At 44.4% G+C, this 25,493-nt stretch overlaps 2 protein-coding genes across 2 annotated transcripts in view; one reads left to right on the forward strand and one right to left on the reverse strand.

The window, feature by feature from the left end:
* The window catches only part of TDRD1 (tudor domain containing 1), a 40,636-nt gene extending 40,330 nt beyond the window's left edge, over positions 1-306 (reverse strand). The window contains exon 1 of the mRNA XM_066355440.1: positions 82-306. The gene's annotated coding sequence lies outside the window, so the exon portion shown is untranslated. The remainder of the gene's footprint in view (positions 1-81) is intronic.
* Positions 307-23,272: 22,966 nt separating this feature from the next.
* CCDC186 (coiled-coil domain containing 186) overlaps positions 23,273-25,493 on the forward strand; it is a 45,289-nt gene continuing 43,068 nt past the window's right edge. Inside the window, exon 1 of the mRNA XM_066354566.1 lies at positions 23,273-23,483. The gene's annotated coding sequence lies outside the window, so the exon portion shown is untranslated. The remainder of the gene's footprint in view (positions 23,484-25,493) is intronic.

Genomic DNA, 25,493 nt, shown 5'->3' on the forward strand with positions numbered 1-25,493 from the left:
TAATGATATGAACAGTTACAAACTTCCCCCCCAAAAATACTAGCAGGTCCAGGCAAGATATAAAGATGATAAATCTGATACCTTTTAAAGGTGGAGTAAACAGTAAAAACATTCACACACTGCCGTGCACACTGTGGCTGGATGACCCAAATGCAGTCTTCTTCCTCTGATGTAACAAACAATTATCATCCGTGTTCCAAGTTCTCCCAAGTGGAGGGAAGCTCTCTCCTTTCTTGAAAACAGAGACAAATTGGCTGACGGGGTCCTTTCCCCTTTTCTTTCTGCAGCATGGACCCGGGGCCTGAAGATCTGTCACTCCTGTTGCAACCAGGAAGCAATATACGTAAGAAACGTATGGTAGCCTGACCTGTGGTGGCGCAGTGGATAAAGCATCCACCTGGAATGCTGAGGTCGCCGGTTCGAAACGCTGGGCTTGCCTGGTCAAGGCACATATGGGAGTTGATACTTCCAGCTCCTCCCCCCTTCTCTCTCTGTCTCTCTCTCTCTCTCCTCTCTAAAAATGAATAAAAAAACCAAACAACAACAAAAAAAGTATGGTAGAGCAGAAATACGATGGTAGAGCAGAAACACAAAGAACCTGCTGTACCTGGAAGTATCCTTGAGTCAGCACACCAGCGCTATCTATGAACACATAAACTTGCCAGGGCATCAGATCCTTATCTTCAGCCCAAAAGATACAGATAGCAATAAAAATCAATAAGCAAAACCCATGAATAGAGGACGGAGATAAGTAAACAAGAGGGGAGAAAAATTCCATCTCATTAGTAATTTAAAGAATTTCATAGTGAAATAACTACGTATTATTCTGCCTAGCATAGCTGCAATGAAAAAGAACATGCACACAAATTCAATTAAAAATTAATAAATAAATTTTAAAAAGAAAAAAAAATAACACATTACTGAAGGGAATATAAACTTAATATGCCCTTTCTGGGAAATAATTTGGCAATATATATACATACATATATCTAAAAAGTCTTAAAAGACATCCCTGGCCACTCACCTGATAACTCTACTTCTAGAAATCATCTCATTAAAATAATCCTGGACATAAAAAGCATCCTGCATGCAAAAATGTCCATTTGAAATGGCCAAAACAATTTAGGTAAAAAAGTTAACTGTGATGCTTCTACTAGATAGAATATTACACTACTATTTAGAACCCTAGTTATTAAAACATTGTAAAATGTCTATTAGAACACAAAATTTAAAAATTGGGGGGAAAGCCTGACCAGGTGGTGGCATAGTGGATAGAGCATTGGACTGGGATGCAGAAGACCCAGGTTTGAGACCCCGAGGTCGCCAGCTTGAGCGCGGGTTCATCTGGTTTGAGCAAAAGCTCACCAGCTTGAGCACAAGGTCACTGGCTCGAGCAAGGGGTTACTCGGTCTGCTGAAGGCCCGCAGTCAAGGCACATATGAGAAAGCAATCAATGAACAACTAAGGTGTCGCAACGAAAAACTGATGATTGATGCTTCTTATCTCTCTCCGTTTCTGTCTGTCCCTATCTGTCCCTCTCTCTGACTCTCTCTCTGTCTCTGTTAAAAAAAAATTTTGGGGGAAAAAAACTGTATAGTCAATATAACTTTAAAAAAAGAACAATAGCCCTGGCCGGTTGGCTCAGTGGTAGAGCGTCGGCCTGGCGTGTAGAAGTCCCGGGTTCGATTCCTGGCCAGGGCACACAGGAGAAGTGCCCATCTGCTTCTCCACCCCTCCCCCTCTCCTTCCTCTCTGTCTCTCTCTTCCCCTCCCACAGCCAAGGCTCCATTGGAGCAGGGTTGACTCAGACGCTGAGGATGGCTCTGTGGCCTCTGCCTCAGGCACTAGAATGGCTCTGGTTGCAACAGAGCGACGCCCCAGATGGGCAGAGCATCGCCCCCTTGCGGGTGTGCCGGGTGGATCCCAGTTGGGCGCATGCGGGAGTCTGTCTGACTGCATCCCCGTTTCCAACTTCAGAAAAATACAAAAAATAAATTAATTAGTTAATTAAAAATAAATAAAAAGATGGGTGAAATACATTAAATTGAACAGTGTGTTCAGGCTTAGGTAGATTGATGGGGGAATCTTTTTCACTGTCTTTTTTATATCGAAATTATATTTAAGGATGAATTACACTTATATATAATGTCATTGCACATTAAATTAAACCTTTTTTCCTAATGTGTGGTTACTTAAATCTAAACCAAGTAAAGGATCACAGTAATATTTAAACCACAAAACTAGAGTTTAGGCATTTTCTCAAGGGAGACCCTCATAACGCCAGGGATAGCCTATCCTAACTGACCTTATTTTCTAAGGCTGACAGTCAATCCATAGTTAACCGGCATCTTATTACACTGTATTAGTTACCTATAAACACCTGTGTCTGTCTGATTATTTTAAGTAGTTTCAGTACAGGAACCAAGTCCTGGTTTTAAAAAATGAACAACAAAAACCTTCTGATTACTCACAGTGCCTAACATTATGCTTTGAACAATGAGATATTTAACAGATATTCATGACACAACCATTTAAAATGTGCTATCGCACCATTTTCACGACAGCTGGGACAGGGTAAATGGAATGCACCGTTTGAAACGACATCGGGAAGTCTTCAACGGAGAATTATATCATGCTATGAGGCTCACTGAAATAGCAAAACTTTGTTTTACAATAACTCTTCAAATCCCAAAATTAGTAAATATATTTGACTTTAGGAACAACAACAATCAGTCTTCAACACACTGTAAAAAGTTTAAGCCAGCAATGGATTTAAGTTTAAGAGAAGTTCCACCTATTGTGGAAAATTTAGGTAGAACAACACCTCATTTGCTTTTCCCTATTCAAGAACCTGTTCTATAACTAGAAATTTCTACTTTCTTTCATTTTTGGACATCCTATTGCATGGCATATTTCTTTCTTTCTTTTCTTTTTCTTTCTTTCTTTTCAGAGAGATAAAGAGATGGAGGGACAGACAGGAAGGAAGAGAGATAAGAAGCATCAACTTGTAGTTGTGGCACCGTAGTTGTTCATTGATTGCTTTATAATATGTGCCTTGATTGGGGAGTTGGGGGCCACAGCCGAGCCAGTGACCCCTTGCTTAAGCCAGCACCCTCGGGCTCAAGCCGGTGACCCCATGCTCAAGCTGGATGAGCCCGTGCTCAAGCTGCCAACCTTAGGGTTTCGAACCTGGGTCCTCAGCATACCAGGCTGACGCTCTATCTGCTGCGCCACTGCCTGGTCAGGCTATTGGATTCTTCTTTAATAGATGGTTCTCTTTCCCACTGACTGGCTCCTCTTGCTGGCCTGTGATCACAACCTTTCAAACATCTGAGTTAGCCATCATGTCCCCTTTCCTCCAGGTCCTCAGCTGCTGATGTAATTCAACTTCCAGACTCCTCACAATTTTGGACTTTCTCTAGTTCAGAAATCCTCTTATACACATGACTCCCCTCCCATATTCCAGATGTGGGCCAACAGCCAGTCAATAGCAGAATCATGCTATCCCTGACTGTCAACATTAACTTCCATTTGGGTACAAACTTTTAGTGCAGGCAGCCAGGACTGCTGTGAATACACAGAAAACTCATAGTAACCTAAAATCAACTGGAACTCATTTTTTTAAAATGTTTATCATATGATAAAATTGCCTTTTCCTTTTTGATTTATAGTTCTATAAAATTTTAACACACATATAGACTTAAGCCTGAATTGCAACACAAGCAAGAACACCAGTAAGAGTTTGCACTTATCCCTACTTGACTTCATCCTTTGTTAACCCCTGGGCATCCTGGGGCAGGTCCTGTACCTTAATGCTGTGCTTCCAACCTTCAGCTGCAGACTTCAGTTATACAGGTACAGAGGGGTAACAAATATTGCTGCAAGGGTCAGAATACCTCATAGGCTAACCTCGGCCAGTTTTGAAACAAGCTATTTCTCCCATTTGTAATCCATTATTTTTACATGCTACTGGTGATGAATAAAAATGCATTTATGACCACTCTCAAATCTATAGTAATTAGGCATTTCATTAGCTAACACAGGAGATAAGAAGGGTCCACAAATTTTACGTTAAAGGAATCACTGATGTAGTAAAATAGCAGTGGACTGGAAGTGACTAACATATACAGTCCTAAAAGCAAAACTAAGCCCTTGGCAGCCCTGGCTGGGTGGCTCAGTTGGTTTGCATTGTCCCTATATATAGGCACATACAAGAATCAACCAATGACAGAATGATCAAATGAAACAATGATCCTTTTTGCTCCCTTGGAATCCTGCTTCTTCCTTAAGAGGGTGGGAGCATCGCAGGACACAATACTAATAGTGATCTAAGCCCTCTCCTTTCTTTTAATACCATAAAATGCACGCAGCAGTTACTTAGCTGTAACTTGGTTTTCTTCTTGTGGGTCAAATAAGTTTGCAAATATGATACATATGTTTGCTCGCTCTTGGTGTGGGAGATAGGCTGTAAGCTGGCAAAGTTATTATAGCCTAAGGCTTAGTTTTAAAACTAAGCTTTTCCCCACATCCTTGACCAGGGGTCCCCAAACTTTTTACACATAGGGCCAGTTCACTGTCCCTCAGACCATTGGAGGGCTGGACTATAAAAAAAACTATGAACAAATCCCTATGCACACTGCACATATCTTATTTTAAAGTAAAAAAACAAAATAGGAACAAATACAATATTTAAAATAAAGAACAAGTAAATTTAAATCAACAAACTGACCACTATTTCAATGGGAACTATGGGCCTGCTTTTGGCTAATGAGATGGTCAATGTTTGGTTCCATATTTGTCACTGCTAGCCATAACAAGTGATATGACGCGCTTCCGGAGCTGTGACGTGTCATCCCACGTCACCGGAAGTAGTGAGCGACCCCGCGCTTTGTGGTGCCACCACATACAGTGCTCCAGGAGCACAGGATGTGGATGCATCCTGTGCTCCTCTCACTGACCACCAATGAAAAAGGTGCCCCTTCCGGAAGTGTGGCGGGGGCCGGATAGAAGGCCTCAGGGGGCCACATGCAGCCCACGGGCTGTAGTTTGGGGACCCCTGCCCTTGACTGTTACCTGATAGAGGGTGGTGCACTCTCATGAGGAATCCCACTATGCCTCAGATAAGTGACTTTGTATCAGAGACTTCCTTGTTTGTATATTGAATTAGTTTGGATTTCTGCACTATAAAATGGGGCAGACCCAGAGCTTGCTCTCTCTCAGTTCCTAAGATTAGCATTAGAGAGGAGAGCAGAGAAGGGCCACGTGGAGTAGAGGAGAAGCAGTTAAGATGGTGGAGTGCTGAAAGAGAAGCCAATTAGTGCAGAGTTTGTGCAGAGAGAGGAGATGGGGAACCAAGGAGAATAAGGCTGGTGAGGTCGACACCTTTGATTCTAGGAAACTCAGATAATTCAGTAGCTTTGTGAGCGCTGAATGAGTGGGTTTTGGAGCCCAGTGTGTGTTTTTACTTGCCTGCTGGGTGCAAGCTAGGATTAAAGGTAATGGCCCACCAGTTCTTGGCTCCATTGTTTCATTACCATCTGTCCGAATCCTAATCGAACCTGCAAAGGCCAGGCGGCTCTGATGGTGGCCGCGGCTACTGGCTTTACACTTCCCTAAAGTTTGCTTCTGTCTTCCTGGTAACCCCATATGGAGAGAATGGCTACTCAAAGAAAAACAGTTTTAAATCTATAAAACTCAATGGTTCAGCCTGATCTGTGGTGGCGCAGGGAATAAAGCGTCGACCTGGAAATGCTGAGGTCGCCAGTTCGAAACCCTGGGCTTGCCTGGTCAAGGCACATATGGGAGTTGATGCTTCCAGCTCCTCCTCCCTTCTCTCCCTCTCTCTTTCCTCTCTAAAAAAATGAATTAAAAAAAAACAAAAACAACACTGCCTTTCATCAGAAAGAGTGTCCAAAAATAAATAAATAAATAAATAAATACTCAATGCTTCAGCAGAACATGAGCTTTAAACTTGGTCAGACCCAAGAGTGAACAGTCTCATCTCGCCTATGTAACTGTGCTTAGTCAGATCTCTTCACCCTTCGAAGATTCGGTGGCTGTAAAATGTGGCCAATAGCAACTTCCTAAAAGGCAGGTATTATTTCTAGTAATTTACTTTTATACCACTCCCGCATATAAAGAATTTCTTCCACTCATATGGGACCAGTTTGCATGTTTTAAGACGGAAATAATTTAAAGACTAATACATCCCTGTTTCTTTACTCCTACTGATGAGGAAGGCAGACCTGAAAAGGTGAAACCGTGAAGGAACATGCCTCCTCCCCGCCCCTCCCACAGATGAGATAAAATAATCCAGGTCACATCCCTAGGTCATGCAATTTCGCATTCAGTACGCTGGTGGCTCAATATGGGAAGCAGAGGAATCGTCCTTATTGCAGAGGCCAACAGGGCAAGCGTATTTACAGCAGGCGCGGATTATCAACAAGTGATCAGCACACAGAAAGCATGCTATAAACACTTGTAAAATAATCCAATGCTGATTTACTCAAAGCTAAGCCAATGCTGTGATGCACCTTCCTTTCCTACAGGAGGTAGGAGGTAGGAGGTAGAGGAAAATGTCTATTTTTTTTAATGGTTTGCACCATAATTTTGAGTTAATCAAAGGTAATGAATCTACAATCTAGTTTCTTTAAGAGAGAAGAGGGAAAAGGTCCCCTCCGCAAGCTGGCATTCACATTTTTGAGAGTCAGGCCTGGAAATGCTGTTTTGCAAGGATACTGCTGGGCCCTCGCTGGCCCAGAGGCTCAATTCCAACATCCTGGTCCCTTGCTCCTCCCTTCAGCATGGTACCCTCCCCACACCAAAGTCTCCAACCCTAGACCTGCCCTTCCCAGCCAAGGTCCCAGGGCCACCCGCACCCTTCCGTCCTCTCTCCACTTCCACGATTCTTATACCTGCTCAACGCCTGCCCTCAACGCCCGACTTCAACGTCCAGCGCCCAACGTCCGGCCCCTCAAATAAATACCCAAAGCCCCGCAACCCACACGCAGTCCCCTTCACCCTCGCCTGTGCCTGGGAACCTTGACCTGGAAAGAGGCAAAAGGGCCACTGACGCCAACCTGTCTCCAAATTCTGGCTGTGGTGACCTCAGCCGGTGCCCGACAGCCTCACTGCCCAGCTCACCGTCGAGGCCCCGCAGGCTGCGCCTGCGCAGTCCGCACCCACCTACACACCGCCCCCGCCCCCCCCTGCGCCCTCCGGCGAGCCACCTACAGGCGCTTCCACGCGCCCCGGAAAAGGAAGCGGCAGTCTAGAACTGGCCGGTGCATCTGTGCGGCAAGACGATACCAAAGCCGCCCAGAAAGTTCCTTTGGGGAAACAACATAGTTTTTGTTGTAGCATCTTCTAGGAGGGCGTTTGTGGGAACCTGGAGGGCAAGTTTTGTGCTGAAAGCTGCAGACCTTGTCTCTGCCAAACTCACTTGGCTGGCAGTAACCACTTAAAAACCTTACAAGGCTTTGCAAATTAACCACCTCCTCTGCCTGGTCTTGGAAACTAAACTGACATAATTGGTTTTTTTCCCTCCTTACTAAGAGAAGTCATTATATGTTGATGTCACCGAAATAAAATATTTTTAAAACATAATGTAAAACAATGGACCTTTCCAACAAGTTCAGGAGAAAACTGGTACCACCATGTATCCATCACCCAATTTCAACATTATCAATTCATAGTCAATCTTCTTGGCTGCTAACGGCCCCCACACACATACACACAGTCCCTCCCACCATTGTTTTGAAACAAATTTTGCTCTTTTTCTTTTCTATTTATTATTTTTTTATATCAGCTTTGTATAGCCAGGGGCTGCGGCCACCATCACAGCTGCCTGGCTGGTGCAGGTTCGCATTTGATTCTGACAGATGGTAATGAAACAACGGAGCCAAGAACTGGTGGGCATTAGCTTTAATCCTAGCTTGCACCCCGCAGGCAAGAAATACATACAGTGGGAAAACATTTTCCTTTCCATTCAGGGCTCCCAAAGCCACTGACTTATCCGAGTTTCCTAGAATCAAAGGTTTCTACCTCACCATCCTTGTTCACCTCTGTTCTCCATCTCCTCCTCTCTGCATAAACTCTGCACAAACTGGCTTCTCCTTCAGCACTCTACCATCTTGGCTGCTTCTCTCCTCCATGTGGCCTTTCTCTGCTCTCCTCCAGCATGGGCTCCTCTGCCTCATTTTATAGTGTAGAAATCAAAACCTTTAATCCAATATACAAACAAGAAAGTCTCTGATACAAAGCCAGTTATCTGAGGCATAAATGGGATTCCTCATAAGAGTGCACCACCCCCTATTATGCAACAGTCAAGGGTGTGGGGAAAAATTTAGGCTTAAAACTAAGCCTTAGGCTGTAAGGACCCTGCCTGCTTACAGCCTGTCCCCCACATCTAGTGCAAACTATAAGCGAGCAAACATATATATCATATTTGCAAACTTATTTGAATCTTTAAATCTACAAAATAGAGAAAACTGTGCAGTTACCACAAAAGTCACACCCGCTCTCCCCTTTACTAATGTTATATTAGTAGGATATATTATTACAATTAAGGAACTAATATTGATACATTATTACTAAAGTCCATAGTTTCTGTAGATTTCTTTTTTCTTTTTTAATCTATTGTCCTTTTTCTGAGTCAGGGTCCCATTCAGGATACCATACAACATTTAGTTGTCATGGCTCCTTAGGTTCTTCTTGGCTATGGCAGTTATTCATACTTTCCCTGTTTGGACAGTCTTGACATCTTCCAGGAGTACTGGCCAGGTATTTTGTAGGATGCTTTATTGCTGGAATTTGTTTGATGTTTTTCTTATAATAAAACTGGAGTTATGGCCTGACCAGGTGGTGGCACAATGGAAAGAGTGTCTACCTGGGACACTACGGACCCAGGTTGGAAACCCTAAGGTTGCTGGCTTGAGCGTGGGCTCATCTGGCTTGAGCACAGGCTCACCAGCTTGAGTGCGGTGTCACCTGCTTGAGCATGGGATCATAGACATGACCCTATGGTCTCTGCCTTAAGCCCAAGGTCACTGGCTTGAGCAAGGGGTGACTGGTTCCACTGGAGGGCTCCCCACCCCAGTCAAGGCACGTATGAGAAAACAATCAATAAACAACTAAGGTGCTGCAACTATCAGTTGATGCTTCTCATCTCTCTCCCATCCAGTGTAGTCTGTCTGTCCCTTTCTGACTGTCTGTCTCTGTCTCTTGCTTAAAAATAAAAACAAACAAACTAGAGGTAAGAGTTATTAGAAGGAAGTTTACAAAGTGCCATTTGTGGCCCTGGCTGGTTGGCTCAGTGGTAGAGCGTCAGCCTGGCGTGCAGGAGTCCCGGGTTCGATTCCCGGCCAGGGCACACAGGAGAAGCGCCCATCTGCTTCTCCACCCCTCCCCCTCTCCTTCCTCTCTGTCTCTCTCTTCCCCTCCCACAGCCAAGGCTCCATTGGAGCAAAGTTGGCCCGGGCGCTGAGGATGGCTCTGTGGCCTCTGCCTCAGGCTCTAGAATGGCTCTGGTCGCAACAGAGTGACACCCCAGATGGGTGGAGCATCACCCCCTGGTGGGCATGCTGGGTGGATCCTGGTCGGGCACATGCGGGAGTCTATCTGACTGCCTCCCCGCTTCCAGCTTCAGAAAAATACAAAAAAAACAAAAACAACAAAGTGCCATTTGTATTGCATTATACCAAGTATGTATTCTGTCACCCTGATTAACTGTAGTAAGGTACCAAAAAGCTGCAAAATTAATATTAATATTTTAGGAGTAAAGGTCAGGCTTTCCTGTCCTGTCCTTCTTTTGGGGAGGGAGGGAGAAGAATGTAGAAGTTTCTGGCTTGCAAGGACAATGGGTCATTTAGTTCTAACTATAGAATAAAGGTTAACTGAGGAACTTTTACCTCTCAATAAGAGACAGAATTTACACACCTCCCTTCCTGGAATCTTGAGAGTAACATACCTCTAGGCAAAGGAAGGAAGATGAATCCTGAAAGATTGTAAATGTCTTTGATTGTGTTACCTTGAAAGTCTTAATGTTTTTGTGTATCCCCTAAACAAATGTTGTGGGCTTGTTAACAATTGTGTTATGATGTCATGCTTCCCCCAGCCTGTGTGTGATCAAGGGTATATAACCAGCCCCTGAGATGTGTTTCACACACAGGATTTAGGTCTGCAAATGCCCCATGTCAGCCATATGCGGCCAGCATATTTAATAAATCTCCTCCTTTAATAAAACCCTTCAAAACTCATCTGGACTTGGTGTCTCTACGTAAACTCGCAGAGGTGAGGTACAGTACCTTTTAGCATCTGGGGCATGGTACTTTACAACATAACAACAATGATGGTTTCCATGAAAACCTAGCAAGAGTTTGTCAGTTTTCTCTATGATAAAGTTTCTTTTTTTCCCCTCCTTTTCCATACTATACACTTTAGAAGGAAGTCGTTATGCGCAATCTATACCTAAGGGAGAAGAGTTTTACTTCTACTTCTGAAGGGCAGAGCACCTTCAGAAATTATTTGGAAATCTTTTGCATGGAGATTTGTCTCTTCTCCATTTATTAACACACTTAATCACCAGTCCCTCTCTATATTAACATACCCTTTATTTTATAGTTTGGGTTATAATCCAACACTATGTTATTCCCTTGCTTAATTTGTTCCAACTTTCACCATTGAGAGCTCTTTCAGTTGGCTTCTGTTCTCCCTTGACATACTCCCATCAGATGGGATTGTTGTTTTTACTTTTTTTTTTTTTTTTTTTTTTTTGTATTTTCTGAAGATGGAAACGGGGAGAGACAGTCAGACAGACTCCCGCATGCGCCCGACCAGGATCCACCCGGCCCGCCCACCAGGGGGCGATGCTCTGCCCCTCCGGGGTGTCACTCTGTTGCGACCAGAGCCACTCGAGCACCTGGGGCAGAGGCCAAGGAGCCATCCCCAGCGCCCGGGCCATCTTTGCTCCAATCGAGCCTCGCTGCGGGAGGGGAAGAGAGAGACAGAGAGGAAGGAGAGGGGGAGGGGTGGAGAAGCAGATGGGCGCTTCTCCTGTGTGCCCTGGCTGGGAATCGAACCGGGACTTCTGCACGCCAGGCCGACGCTCTACCACTGAGCCAACCGGCCAGGGCCTGTTTTTACTTTTTGTTGGTGTTGAACACTTCATTACTTTCTGAGACAGTGTATGTTTTCATCCCTACATATCTGAATATGTACACTTAAAAGATCATGACTTTTGCCTGACCAGGCGGTGGCGCAGTGGATAGAGCGTCGGACTGGGATGCGGAGGAGCCAGGTTCGAGACCCCAAGGTCACCAGCTTGAGCGCGGGCTCATCCCTCCACAGCATATTGCTGACCATGTCCAAGGACAGTGGGAGTTTTTGTACTTCATGACTGACTATGTATGTAAAAATCCATAATTCATCTGTGACATTGACATCATTTGTCTCAATTCTGCCTCCATACATAAAGATGTTATCCTGTAAATTAAAAACCATGTATTAATAAATAAAATAGTTCTTAGCAATATATATTAATTTAAAATAAAGGCTAGGCCTTAGCCAGGTAACTCTGTTGGATAGAGCATCATCCTGATACACCAAGATTGTGGGTTTCATCCCTGGTTAGGGCATGCACATACAAGAATCAAGCAGTAAATGTATGAATAAGTGGAACAACAAATCAATGTATGTTTCTCTTTCTCTCTCTCTCTCCTCATAATTCCTATCCCACTAAAATCAATATTGTTTTTTTAAATTATAAAATGAAGGTTAAATTTAAATATTAAAATTTTAGTAATCCTGCCTGACCAGGCAGTGGCACAGTATACAGAGTGTCGGACTGGGATGCAGAGGACCCAGGTTCGAGACCCCGAGCTCTCTAGCTTGAGCTCGGGCTCATTTGGTTTGAGCAAAGCTCCCCAGCTTGGACCCAAGGTTACTGGCTCGAGCAAGGGGTTACTCGGTCTTCTAAAGGCCCACAGTCAAGGCACATATGATAAAGCAATCAATGAACAACTAAGGTGTTGCAATGAAAAACTGATGATTGATGATGCTTCTTATCTCTCCATTCTGTCTGTCTGTCCCTATCTATCCCTCTCTCTGACTCTGTCTCTGTAAAAAAAAAAAAAAAAAAAAATTATGACTTTTATAGAACATCAGCAAAATTTATCTCTCTTTAAAAACATTTTTTTAATATCAATAATTAGTATTTAAATTTTTCAGATAGTCTCAAATGGTATTTAATAGTTGGTATGTTAAAATCAAGCTCCAAACAAGATCCTGTACTAGTATTATGTATTTTAAAAAGAGGTTTATCTTTTAACCCTTTCATATTTTTTTTGCAAATTATATATTAAAGTAACTTCAGTTTTTCCCACGTTGGAGTTTGTCGATAGCGACCGCTCTGGCAGAGTACTTCACAGGTGCTGTTGCAAATCCTCTGTTGCAACACATCAGAAGACACTTAATATCTAGTTGTTCTCTGGGGGATATTAAAATCGGTCTAGCAGGTTCAAGTGTTGTCGGCCTCATCTGTCCACTATAAAGTTTCCTACCAGCTGTCCACCTAGTGAGTCTAGATCACTGCTGATTCTATCATCACCTAGATCCATCCATTATTTCATAGGTGTGTGCAAAATGGTGATTGTCTATCTTCTGCATTTATTACCTGGAAATCTATTAAGAAAAAAAAATTTTTCTACATCAACTATTTGATTGAGATTTACTTTATAACAGGAAAGGCAGGATGCTCAATTCTTTGGTTTTCGGAATGTGATACTTCTTTGGCATCCTTCAGAGGTGACCAATGATGTTTTTAAAAATCAGCACACTCGCTGGTTTTTAACATAGGAGATGTGTCTCAATCAATTGCTGTTGTTATACTTTTGAGTGCTAAAATTGTCCTAGCTTTGATCTGTGGAAGCACCTTTAAATTGCCTCCTAAGTCTTTTTGACCCAACTCCTATTCACTTTGCTTTCTTCTTTGTTTCCTTGTACAACCAATGTGATCAAGGCTTTCTTATAGATTTCTTGCCTCGGACTTAGAATCAGGCCTTGATCTCCAACAGGAGCCCAGGTGAACTTTTGTGGGTGTTGGAATCCATGGGAGTCCGAAAGACCAGAGTAACAGGTTTTATTGAAAGGAAGAAAGGAACCCTGCCAGGCACTTCTCCTGGGGGAGAAGAGCACCGGTTACAGACTAGGGGCGAGTTATATAATGTTTGGGAGAGCCTGAGGGGATACTGAGGCAAAAGTCCTGGTATGTCCGGAATGTTCCTCCTTGGGGGCTTTGAGCATGTGGGTGTTGAATTAAAAGTCCTGGTATGTCCGGAGCCCCTCCTTGGGGTGGCTTGTCAGCTTTTGGAATTCCTCTGTCTCAGGGGCAATAGTCCAGTAAGGGTGAGGTCTGACAGATAAGCGAAACATCAAGAGGCCAGTTTGGAATTTACGTATCTATCATGTCTCAACTCTGTGGTTACATATAAAAGAAAGGCAGTTATTAATTTTATAATATATGGTGAAGGTTGATGAGGAGAAAAAGTTGGAAAATTATTTCTTCTTCTGGAGAGAACTCAAGAAGGGAATCTTGCCAAGCCAAGTCCCTCATCCAGTTAAGGAGGTCATCAATTTCCATGCTGTAAGGTCTGAACCAGGTGATGTCTCTGAAAACCTGAGTGAGGAAGTAAAATTTTGCGGGGTGATAATTGTCAGTTGCTTGCTGCGAGTGCCAAGTGGACAGAGTGACATGGTTATGCATAGTCTCCTGGATGAGCCTTATGAGACGTGCTGGTCTGGTTCCTCTCAAATGGGAGGACATGTGGAGATTTTAAGAGACAGGGAACCTGTTGGTGTAAATTTTTAGAAGGACTGAGTATGTGTGGTTAAAAAGGAAGAGGGTTTGGAGAACATTCAGGAGGGAACTTCTCGGGCTGAGGGGCGGCTTCTTCCTGCTGTCATCCCTACCTATTTGATATTTCCCTCATGAAGTTCTCCTTGGGGTACTGGGGAATAGGAGTGTAGGAGCATTTGATTGTAGGTAATCCTAGACATTTCTCTCATCCCGGCCTGTAGGAACTTAATAAAGAAAAAGGCAGGTATTTGGAGATTAGCAATGCAGAGATAAGGAGGGTTGTATAGGGGTATGTGTGTGAAAGTTCTTCCATGGTAAAGTTAGAGATATTTTTTCCTGGCAGACCTGGAGAGAGCAGTTAGCTTGAGTTAAAAGAAATGTTTCATGTCCATTTGTAGGCTCCAAGAAGATCCAGTGATCTTGTCCTTTTACTATGTGAAGGGAAAAAGACTGAGAAGCGTTAACAGGTGTTGCTATTTATTCTCCTAGTTCTTCAGGGACATGGGAAAGCTTTAGGGTTAGGGGACCTGTAGAGGTTGAAAGATAGAATTTAGGAGGTTTGCTGATACAGGGTTTCAGATTTTTCTGTTTCATGAGGGCAGGTTTCAGGGTTGATGTGTAGGGTTAGGTAGATTTTTCCAGTTGTCTGATTGGTGAAGGTCTGCATGCAGTTCTGTAAGAAACTAGTAAACAAATGTAAGAGGCAGGGTTTAAAAGTTAGAAAAGTAAATAGGAGAGTGAGTGGACTAATGAAAGACAATAGTAAGACGCTCAGTTTGTGTGAAACCACTAATTCCATGTTTATGAATTAGCTGGGCTTCAGAGAAAGAGAAAGAGAGAGAGAGAGAGAGTAAATAGGAATAAGACAGGGCAGTGTGGCTAGTCCCCTTGTCCCTAGATCTACTTTTGTAGAGATTTCTAAAGCAATAAGAAGAGAAATTACCTGTATAGCTTGTTTGGTCCTTACATTGATGGATAGTGTATTAGGAACTGGAAGAGGCTCATAGAGTGGGATTAGGTTGATATTTAGGGTGAGATAGATTAGGGTACAGGTTTTTGTCTAACTAGTATGGAGACGCAGATAGGTGTTGGTCCCACACGAGTAGAAAGCACCTGATTTGGTTTGGTGAGGCAGGCTGAGAGGTGAACAGAGAATAGAAGGACAAGGGGTCGGTTTTGTTTCTCTGTCTCTGAGCTCCAAATGGTCAGGGTGGAGGAAAGAGTCGTCCTAATAAGTGGGGAGGGTCGAGGATTGTTAGCTAGGGTGACTGATTAAACATTCTTTGAAAACCAGTTTTCTGACTGTACAAATTCTTTTTTCTCGGTACAAATCTCCTACAACCTGCACAAACCTTCTACAACTTACATAAACCTTCAACTTTCATGCACTTTCTTATCCAGAAATAACTGGCCTTCATAACAACTTGCTTTTCCTTTTTCTTTCAAAAGTATTTCCATACCTTATACCTTCTATTATCAAAACTATACAATTCCTTTCTAGTCAGAACTCTTGATTTAAAAAATTTTAACCTCTTGTGACAATCAAGTTGACTTTCTTTTTATCCTAGTTTCCCTTTTCCCAAAGCCTGACTAAAAGGGTCCTTAGTTTTTTCATATATTTGCCATACGTAGACCAACCAGCTTCAGGGTTGTGATTGGAGTAAGGCATTCCGTTTTTCTATTTTAGCAGCAGTGGGAGTTGTCAGGATCATGGTGTGTGGACCTGTCCATGTGAAAGTCAGTCCTTGGGTGATGTAATGCTGGAAGTGCCTCTTGGACAGTGTTGAACAGTTTGCTGAGTGACCTATAAAACCTGTAAGTACTTAGGGAAAGGGTATTACATTTCTATACTTTGCAGTTAGAGTTTAAGTCCTAGTGACCTCTGCTTCTAGCTGAAATTACCAGCAGGTCCCAGCCTATAATAGGCATGGGGCATTGAGATAAGAGGAACAAAGGAGATACTAAACATTAAATAAAGCAATAAAATCAGACTGTCAATACCCACAGTAGAGATCTTTGAGGGATAAATAAAACTTAAATATTCAGGTAAGGCATAGTAGATGGCCCTTGTGTTTACAAGAAATGAGATCAGTTTATCTGCTACTTGGAAGAAATACCTTAGGCTCGTGAACGATGTCCTTGGGCCTTCAGTGGCAATTCCCAGCACGCTGGGCAAGGTCAGGTCACAGGTAGCTGGAGCAGGGCTAGAAGAGACTGAACCCTCCCTCCACGGAGAAAGGGGGCAGCTTACCTTCTCATGTCCCTCTTTCCACAGCACAGGTGTGTCACTGGTGGGGCCAGGAAGCCTGGCAGGCTTCAGTTCAATGACCTTTCTTTCCACTCTGGAGCAGGGCCCTGATGAAATGCTATGAAACCCCTTAGGGCGCTGGAGCCAAAAGCTGGTATTTCCTGACTTCTTTTGGGCCTTATTTGCATTTTCTATTACTTCCTTGGTCATTATAGACCTTAAAAGCCATGCTCAGAAGATCTCACTGAGGGGCTTGACTAAGAGAGCAAAATTGGGAATTCAGTGTTTAAAGAAGCCTATTAGACCGAGGAAAGAAAAGATTTGATCTGTGGTGGTAGATGGTTGGAGACTGTGGAGGGTCTGAGTTTGATTTAGGGTGACACTTCAGGTGGTGGGGGTTAAGGTGATGCCTAGATAGACTATGGACTGAGAATGAAGTTGAGCCTTAGCAGAGAAGACAGGATAACACTTCATAGTGAGGAAGTTAAGAAGGGTGGTGGTGAGTCTCCTTGAGGCAGGCAGGGAGGGGCTGCAGAGGAGTAGGTCATCTACATATTGTAAGAGAGTAGTAGTTTTGAGATTGCATGCTGCTAAATCCTGAGCTAGCGCCTGCAGAAACAGGTGTGGGCTGTTTCTGATTCCCCTGGGGTAAAACAATCCAGGTAAACTGCTGGGCTGCATTAGTGTCTGGGTAAGGCAAACAGAAAGTAAGAGTCAGGGTGTAGAGGAATGGTAAAGAAGGCATTTTTGAGGTCTAGGACCATGAAGTGAGTGGTGTTTGAGAAAATGTGTGACAGTAATTTGTAGAGATTAGGGACTACTGGATGGAGAGAAATTACTGCCTCATTGATTAGGTATAAGGCTTGTATGAGGTGATAAGCTCCTGAAGGTTTTCGAACAGGAAGGATGGGGGTATTGCAGGGAGATTCTGTGGGGATGAGTAAACCTGGTTTATGAGGTGGGTAATTACTGGTTTAAGGCCTTAGAAACAGACACAGTTACACATTAAACAAAGACTTCACATATTATGAATTAAGAAATTTAAATGAGCGCGCTTTAGTTGTTTCAATTCAAATTATACTAGAGATATTTTATGACAAAGAGACAAGACGGATTACTTACATAGCTTAATATAATTCTGCTTTTTAAGTTTTTCGAGATGGCAGGGAGTTGCCAGCATAGAGGAGGAAGAGAGAAAGCAGGTGGATGGACAGTGTGAGCAGCTGGATGGAAAGAAGGAGGGTCAGAATCTGCAGGAGGAGAGAAGGAAGTTAAAGTATTGGTGTGGTGCCACATGGTCAGAGGAGTCAAAAGGATTTAGAGCTCTGAGAGAGAGGAGAGGGCAAGGAGGAAAGAGGCACAGTCACAGTTTGTAAGGAAGGAGGAGGGGTCGGAGAGGAGACAGACAGAACTGCAGTTTGTAAGGAGGAAAGAGAGGTCAGAGATGAGACAGGCACCGCAGCCAGAGCCACAGTTTCTAAGGGGGGAGGTGATGAAGAACACAGTAGAGAAGGGAAAGGCCCCCGGCCAGCAGGGGAGGAGAAAGAGAGACTGGTGAAATGAGAAAACAGGATTCAGTGAAGGGAAGAGCTTTCTGGAGGGAAGAGACTCCAGCAAAAAGATTTGCTGAGAGACTAGAGAGGGGTCCCGAGAGAGGGGTTCCCAGGGGGTCAGGCAGGAGAAGGAGAGAGTTTGGGAGTCCATGGAGAAGGAAAGATTAGGAGCAGAGGTTTTAGTTGAGGTTTCTTTGGCCAAAACCGGCCTGCGTGTAGAACAGAAAGTACAGAAATTAAGGACAGGAGAGAAAGGAGAAGAAAGCCTGCATGTAAGGAATTTCTAATGCCCTCCCCGTCCGGTGGCAGAAATTGTCAAGATCTCTTAGGATATTATAATCGAATGTCCTGTTTTCAGGCCAATGGGAGTCATTGTCTAGTCTGTACTAAGGCCATGCCGTGTTAGAGAAGAAGGTTAATTTCTTTGGTTTGAGGTCTGAGAGACCAAATTTGGTGAGGATTTTTATGAGACATCCTAGAGGGGTCTGGTCAGAAGGCTTAGACCCTGAAGAGCCCATAGTGGAGACAGGTGAGCAAGAGGGGGCGTCCCCGCCTTTTGTCATTGTCTCAAGAGGAGAGAATCTCCGTGTGGGGGAGTCGTCCCTGATAGAGGTTGTCACCACCTGTCAGGGAGCTCCGAGGACAAGAAGTCCGAGAGAGTGGAGAGGTTTGGCTAGGCGCCTAGTCTTCCATGCAGTCCACTGAGACTTAAAGTCAAACCCCTCAAAACATGAGGTGTGTCAGAGAAAACTGTCCGACCAGAAAGGGGTGTTTTTAGAGAGAAATTTAGAGGCCAACCGGGGAAGGGGAAGGGAGAAACTCCTTACCTTTCTGGTCCAGCAGGGGTTCAGGACAGGGTTAGACTGCCGGCCAGTCAACCCACAATTACACGTCCAAACAGAATCAGGGAGTAAGCCCGGGACGAGCTGCCGCTGCCCATTGCTTCCCTGGTTGTAAGTTTGAACGGCAAAGAGGGATCGTCCAGGCAGTTAGTACCCTGTCCCGGGTTTCGGCACCAAATGTTGGAATCCATGGGAGACCGAAAGACCAGAGTAACAGGCTTTATTGAAAGGAAGAAAGGAACCCTGCCAGGCACTTCTCCTGGGGGAGAAGAGCACCGGTTACAGACTAGGGGCGAGTTATATAGTGTTTGGGAGAGCCTGAGGGGATACTGAGGCAAAAGTCCTGGTATGTCCGGAATGCCCCTCCTTGGGGGCTTTGAGCATGTGGGTGTTGAATCAAAAGTTGGTATGTCCGGAGCCCCTCCTTGGGGCGGCTTGTCAGCTTTTGGAATTCCTCTGTCTCAGGGTCAATAGTCCAGTAAGGGTGAGGTCTGACAGATAAGCGGAACATCAAGAGGCCAGTTTGAAATTTACGTATCTATCAGTGGGAAATTATATTTAGAGATCATAGTCTGGAGAATAGGAGTGTGCATTGGATTGATCATTGTTCTTGGCCTTTTTAGTGTGCAGCCTTTTAAAAAAATTTTTTTCCCATTGATTTGAGAGAGAGAAAGAAAGGAAGGGGTGGGGAGATGGGAGAAAGAGAGAGAAGCATCAACTTATTTTACTTAGTTCTATCTGGTTATGTACTCATTGATTGTACACAACCAGACTTTCTTTTATAATGATAAAAAGAAATGCCCCATGAGTTCCTACAGATGTTTCTAAATTAATATTTAGAGCTGGGGAGTTTTTATTTAATTTGATTTTATATTTGTATTTCATTTCTCCAATACTGATAATCTTGGTTCCTGGAAGACAATTACTTATATGCTGTTGGGCGGATAAAATGTATTATGCTCACTTTGTTAAAGATGCCGTCGCTCAGGTGATATTAATGTGTGTTGGAGGCAGACAGGATCATTGTAGCCTGGGGCTTGGTTTTGGGATTAAGCCTCTCCCACCCATCTTGATGTGGGTGGTACAATCCAATCATGCCTCAGAGAAGTGACTGTATTAGAGACTTCCCTATTTTGTATATTGGATTAAAGGGTTTGAATCTACAGTATAAAGTGGGGGTAGAACGGGAGTTTGGGCTCTTGGTTCCTGGGACAATTAGAGGAGAGAACAGAGCAGAGAGCAGAAAGAGGCCATGTGGCCAGGAGAAGCAGCCAAGATGGCGGAGTGCTGAGTGAGATGCCAGTTTGTGCAGAGTTTCTATCTGGAATAAGGAAGGAGATGGGGAATTGAGGAGAATAAGTCTGGTGAGCTAGAAACCTTTTATTCTAGGAAACTCAGATAAATCAGTAGCTTTGTGAGCACTGAATGTGATTGGGTTTTGGAGCCCAGTGTGTGTTTTTACTTGCCCACCGGGTGCAAGCTAGGATTAAAGATGAAGGCCCATCAGTTTGTGGCTCCGTTGTTTCTTTACCGACTGTCCGAATCCAATGGGAACCTGCATGGGTCGGGCTGCTGTGGTGGCCATTGCCCTGCCTCCTGGCTTTACATATGCTTTATACTGTTATAAAGTACTGCACCCCAGATTCTGAAAGGCTTTGTACCTCATTTCATCAAGTTCACGTAGAGACACCCAGTCCAGATGAATTTGGAAAAGTTTTATTAAAGGAGGAAATTTATTAAATATGCTGGCCGCATATAGCTTACACGGGGCAGCAGTCCGAAATTGTGTGTGCCTATAATATTCTAGGGGCTGGTTATATACCCTTAATTATACATGGGCGGAGAAAAAGCCTGACATGACAGCATAAGCTTATAACCTTTGTTTTCACCTATACAGATTTGGGAAAAGGATGAAGGGGGGGATGGGACACAATTCATTAGCAAGTTTATAACATTTGTCTATAGGATTCATAAAAAGACATTTCTACACATTAAAACTTACAAGATAACACAATAGTAAAAATGTCACTCTACATATTAAAAGATATTCCTATATTTTCTAGTATTCACCTGCCATTCCTTTGTTCAGAGATATATATACATTAACCATACACTTTCAGGAGGGGAGGGGTAGTTTCCATGGGGACAAATGCCTGTAAATGGCCCATCAATATAAGAAAAGGTTTAATTTAATCTTTCTCTTCCTGTACCTGGCTAGCTATTCACTTGCTTCCTTATAGGTGTGGGGGAGGTCAGAGAATCCAAATCTCTTCCCCTCTGCATTTACAATACAATGCTATCTGCCATCCTGGTTTTGATGCTAATCACACAAGTACAAAGATCATTTTCTTCTTCTTTTTTTTTTTTTTTTTTTTCTTTTCATTTTTCTGAAGCTGGAAACGGGGAGAGACAGTCAGACAGACTCCCGCATGCGCCCGACCGGGATCCACCTGGCACGCCCACCAGGGGCGACACTCTGCCCACCAGGGGGCGATGCTCTGCCCATCCTGGGCGTCGCCATGTTGCGACCAGAGCCACTCTAGCGCCTGGGGCAGAGGCCACAGAGCCATCCCCAGCGCCCGGGCCATCTTTGCGCCAATGGAGCCTTGGCTGCGGGAGGGGAAGAGAGAGACAGAGAGGAAAGCGCGGCGGAGGGGTGGAGAAGCAAATGGGCGCTTCTCCTGTGTGCCCTGGCCGGGAATCGAACCCGGGTCCTCCGCACGCTAGGCCGACGCTCTACCGCTGAGCCAACCGGCCAGGGCCAAAGATCATTTTCAAAATCCCTCTGCGTGCTTAGCCTAAATTAATAAAATGTTCTTTCAGCTTTCTAAAATATTATTAATTCTGTAGCCTTTGTTACCTTACAACAATACTAATATATATTTCAGAAATATACACCCTGGCCGGTTTGCTCAGTGGTAGAGCGTCGGCCTGGCATGCAGAAGTCCCGGGTTTGATTCCCGGCCAGGGCACACAGGAGAAGCGCCCGTCTGCTTCTCTACCCCTCCACCTCTCTTTCCTCTCTGTCTCTCTCTTCCCCTCTTGCAGCTGAGGTTCCATTGGAGCGGAGATGGCCTGGGCGCTGGGGATGGCTCCTTGGCCTCTGCCCCAGGCTCTGGTCGCGACAGAGCGACGCCCCAGAGGGGCAGAGCATCGCCCCTGGTGGGCATGCCGGGTGGATCCCGGTCGGGCGCATACGGGAGTCTGTCTGTCTCTCCCCGTTTCCAGCTTCAGAAAAATACAAAAAAAAAACCCAAAAAACAAATCTTATTACTGACAATATGAGCACTGTAAAAAAAGATTAAATTTTCTTCGGTTTTTTTCCCTTGGAGTAATATATCTCACTTAGACTATTTGGTCAATTTACTGTTTTGAAATAAAATCATTTATTTATTGTCACAGACACTTCAACTACAAGTGTTTTAATGCAGTATCTTCATTTAAGGAGGGAGGTGCTATTTCCTGTTTAAAAGGAAAGGGTTACACAACATTTTTTAAAAAGTTCTTTTTTTCTCTCCCTCCCTCTCTTTTGCCAGCAGTTAGTAACAAAGCTCAACGGAATGGTAGCAGCTTTTGTTACTGAACTCAAGAGGTTCACCTCCTGACATGATCTATTCAAAAAATGAGACAACCCTGGCAAGGTAGTTTTATTTTCTTATAGTAAGTCAGAGACGGGATTCATATACAAAGCTCCATCTCCCTAAAGGGAGAGGCTAAGCCATTTCCTGTACACACTATTTTGTCAACTACACTTGGATTTCTTCTTTGCAATTGGCTACTTTCATCCAGTTGAGTTCCTGTCAGCTCGTCCTATTTACAGCTGCATCTACAAAATGATGTACTACGTTTTAATAGAGAGTAAGTAATAACATTTAGAACTGCCCAGACCTTGAAACCTTTGTCCTAACAGTATTGCTTTACAAAGACTTGCACTAACCATTGTCAGAATTAGCTATTTTCACTCGAGTTGTGCATAAGAAGCCCTAAACCAAATAACATTACTTTACTGGATAGAGTAGGTTTGCAAAGTCTGCAGAGACTGAAACTGTTCACCTGACTTCTTTCTTCAGGCCCAACAGGCCACAGTATTCGATACACTCCCCTCCCCCCCAACACACACCCTATATTCTTTTTGTTGCTAATCATAGAGCATATCAAAACTCATGCTGCTTGCTGAGATACCCTGCCCGGAGAAGACACGCCCCGCGCTCAAGCAGCTTCAAGTCGGGTGCCAAAGACGAAAGCACCAACAGTTTATTATTAAACAATGGCAGAAGGCGCCACGCTGTGGACAGGAACGCGGTGTTATGGAAACCCCCATAGTCTCGCCTAAGGATGACTTGTCAGAAGGGCACGTAGGCTACTCCTGCTCACAGGGCAGGCAACACCTGCTGACTCCGCCCATGTCAGGTACAAGGTTTGTGCATCCGAGTTGGGAAGTCATAACTTCGAATTCTTTTATTGCTTTATGCTCCTAATAGGAGGAAGGACTACAGGGTGAGTTGGATTATATCCAGTGAGCGCGTCCCACAAAAGTAATTCGCTTGGGTCCGGAGGGGCGTAACAGGTAGGACAAGACTAGCCACAGCTGAGCGCAGTTGTCCCGGGCGTGGGTGCCGGGAGAGCCAGGCTGGTCGCTCTGGGACAGGAGGCGGAGCTCCGCCGACCCCGCCCACTGCAGACAGGTTACATTGGCCCCAAGATGCGTCGCGTCACACCGGCTGCTCCACGCTGACTGGCTCCTCCAGGGAGCCCCGCCCCCTCAGCTGTAGCCGGGCCGATTTCAGCAGCGCCGCCATCTTTGTTGATGTGTCAGCTCCGCGGGGATTTAGGGAAGCCGCGGCGGCGAGATCGCGGCGTTGGTCCGGTTTTCCACCGCTGTCCCCCGCGTCTCCCGGTCTGCTGCACCTGGCTATGGAGAAGTTGGTCCCTAAGTCGGAGCTCCCGCGGCCTCGCTAGCGGTGCAGCCGGAGCCTCGGAGAAGTGGGGTGAGTGCTCGAGGGGCGCCCGGCGGGGGCCGGGGAGTCGCGGTGGCGGCGCGGCGGGGCTGCCCACCCCGCGCGCGGTCCTGCCCGTCCCGAGGCGGCTCCCGTCTGGTCGGGCGAGGGTGCTCTAGGGGATGGAGTTCGTGGTCCCTTTTTCTCCCTCGGTCCGGGGCCGCCGGGGTAGGACGCTGCTGGAGGGGTTGACGGGGCCGTGGGGGCCGCGCCTCCTGCGCCGTGCCCGGGTCGCGGCGGAATTTGGGCCGCCTGCTGGGCCTCCCGGGCGAACTGCAGCTCAGCCCCACCTGCTCCCGATCTTTCAGAGACCGGATCGCCTTTTTTTCTTCTCGTGTGTTCAAGTTGACTGTGGGGGAGTGTGCGCTTCATGTTTTCTGTTGTGACCACTTTGTGCCCTCTTCCAGACACTGCCATCACTGATTTTTAAGTAACTAAGAAGCGATTCTTTGGGATTGTGAATATGAGAGGTCTGGTCTTTGTTTTTGTGTTACCATTCTTTCAAAGACATGCGATGAACCTTGGCTGGGAAGGATATTTCACATTTGTGTCTTCTACCAAACGTGTAAAATGGTAAAGCTCCAACTACAGGTCCCGTAGCTGAGTTGCAGCCCAGGGGAACCATGCAGATGTGGTTGGTTACTGCCGAGCTGTTCACAGTATATATAATAAGTACAGCTAATATTCGCATCTTGAGTTTGTTTATAGAGGAAAGAGGCCTGCCTTTGGAGTCATAACATTTGTTTTAGAAACTGCCTCTTTCACTTGATCGTCTTATCAATGGGAATTAGTACGTAGAACAGTATAGTAAAAATATGCCATACTGTCCTAGGTGTTTTGACAGATTTTCTCCGTGCTTGGCATGTTCCCTTGATGCCCAGATGTTTTATTTCTTCCAAAAGGATAGACTGGGAGTTTTTCTAAGTAAAGTTGCAGTAAATCAGTGAAACAGTGGTTTAAGAGGTGTGCTGGTAGTCATTCAAAAATTTTTTTTCATTAAGTATTTAAGTATGCTAGTGGGCGTAGCCTTCCCAACTATTAACTACATCTTGGTATTTGCAGTGTTGATCTTGTGGGGAAGATAAAGGTTCTAAAGTCATTGAGAGTGAAACTGAACTATCTGCTTGTGTATCAAGTTTACTCTTCCCTCTGTGCAGCTACTTTTCAGTTCTTTATTCATTGTCACCCAAATAGGAAACTGTGATGATTGGCTTCTTTCTTCCTTTCTTTTATGGTCTTTTCAAGTTATTTAAAATTCAGGGAAGGTATTGACTAATTTAAAAATCTTGCAGAATTTAAAGAATTAAAACTCCTTTTTACATTGTAATAGGCAAGCGTGTATTATTACTGAAGAATCTACCTGGAAATGCCCTGCCGTGTTTACATTGCTTTTATTCTCCGGAGATGTATGGATTGTGTTTTTGTCGATTTTATTTTTAACACCCATGTATAATTCAGAATACCTGCATGTAAACTTGAAGGTTTCTTTAAATAGTGACGATTCCAGAGTGTCATTGGTATTTCAGTGTTTTCATTACTGCTAACACAAAAAGCGTGGTAGAGCATAGTCACCACTCAATGACGTTTTATCCCTCCACCTGTAAACTCAAGAGTTGCTCTCTGATGCCATACAGTGAAGCGTAGCTAATGATGTTTGCTTAGTATATTTAATTACAGCTGCGTGCTAACATTGTGTAGTGAGGGCAGAACAGTTCAGCAGTACTGTATTCTCACTTGTTAGAAACGATAGGACACAGCAGCCTTAGTTACAGACATTAAAACATTTTACTTTGCTTTTGAAGAAGGACTGGTAATCTGCACCAGTTTTCCAAATTCATCCAACAGTTTTATGTTAAAGAATCCTTAATTTTAAGTTCTTTTATTTTTCTTTGAATACATTGTAGATTTTTTCTTTTATCACTTATCTCTAGCTTTAAATAACTAAAACCGATTCTCAGATTTCTCATACACATAACACTGAGCTTACAGTATTGTGAGTGT

Source organism: Saccopteryx leptura, chromosome 13 (assembly GCF_036850995.1).
Source record: "Saccopteryx leptura isolate mSacLep1 chromosome 13, mSacLep1_pri_phased_curated, whole genome shotgun sequence".
Classification (NCBI taxonomy): Eukaryota; Metazoa; Chordata; class Mammalia; order Chiroptera; family Emballonuridae; genus Saccopteryx; species Saccopteryx leptura.